At 39.0% G+C, this 1,140-nt stretch overlaps 1 protein-coding gene across 4 annotated transcripts in view; it reads left to right on the top strand.

The window, feature by feature from the left end:
- slc4a5b (solute carrier family 4 member 5b) overlaps positions 1 to 1,140 on the top strand; it is a 73,107-nt gene that overhangs the window by 8,449 nt on the left and 63,518 nt on the right. The window lies entirely within an intron of this gene.

Here is a 1,140-nt window from a genome sequence, read left to right as displayed (position 1 = left end):
TACAAAATTTCAAAGTCTTTCCAGGAAACTTAGTGGAAAATGAGATAAATAAAGTGTGACTGCAAGGTTGAAATCAACTGGTCGGTTATTTAGAGTAAAATATTAATATTGATGCATCGATGCATCGTGAATCCGTTAAAAATGGATATAATGTGTAAAGAAAGGTCCCTATGTCTTCTCAGTTCATTTATTTGAAGGGATTTTTTTCTTCTTCTATTAATTCAGTTATTTTGACGTGGGATTTGTTTTAGGAACTTAACTATTCGTGTTTTATTTAATGTCATGTTATTTAAAATAAAATAAAATTTTAGTGTTCAGTTTTGATATGAGGACACATATCAGGACATCTGCTGTTTTGCACAGTTTATAGAGAAAAAAGAATGTAAAATAAAAATAAAAATAAAGAATCCTGAGAAAGTCTTAAGAACTTAAAGTGCTCATGTTATGCTGTTTGGCTTTTACCCTTTACTTTATAGTGTTGTATAATTTTTGTGCATGTTATAGGTTTACAAAGTGAAAAAAGCCCAAAGTCCCCCCCCCCCCAAAGGGACGTACCATCTCCAACAGAAAACACTGTTCACAAACAACTCTACTGTAGTCCAGACGTCTCATACTCTGCTTCTGACTGGCTAGTAGTCCTTACCTAGGTACTGTCAGGACCCTCATACTCTGCTTCTGACTGGCTAGTAGTCCTTACCTAGGTACTGTCAGGGCCCTCATCCTCTGCTTCTGACTGGCTAGTAGTCCTTACCTAGGTACTGTCAGGGCCCTCATCCTCTGCTTCTGACTGGCTAGTAGTCCTTACCTAGGTACTGTCAGGGCCCTCATCCTCTGCTTCTGACTGGCTAGTAGTCCTTACCTAGGTACTGTCAGGGCCCTCATACTCTGCTTCTGACTGGCTAGTAGTCCTTACCTAGGTACTGTCAGGGCCCTCATCCTCTGCTTCTGACTGGCTAGTAGTCCTTACCTAGGTAATGAGCATATGCGACTCCCAACAAAGATGGAACAGAAGTAAGATTAAATGTGTAATGGATATAATATTCTGATATAACCTCTAAATGCAATTATGAACCTGAAAATTGGCATAGTATGAGCTTCTTTGAAAATGTGAATCCCGTGCGTAGTTTCTGTCGCCCTATG

Source organism: Etheostoma spectabile, unplaced genomic scaffold, assembly GCF_008692095.1.
Source record: "Etheostoma spectabile isolate EspeVRDwgs_2016 unplaced genomic scaffold, UIUC_Espe_1.0 scaffold325, whole genome shotgun sequence".
Taxonomy (NCBI): Eukaryota; Metazoa; Chordata; class Actinopteri; order Perciformes; family Percidae; genus Etheostoma; species Etheostoma spectabile.
Note: the sequence above shows the minus strand (reverse complement) of the source record. Positions and strands in the feature narration are given on the sequence as shown.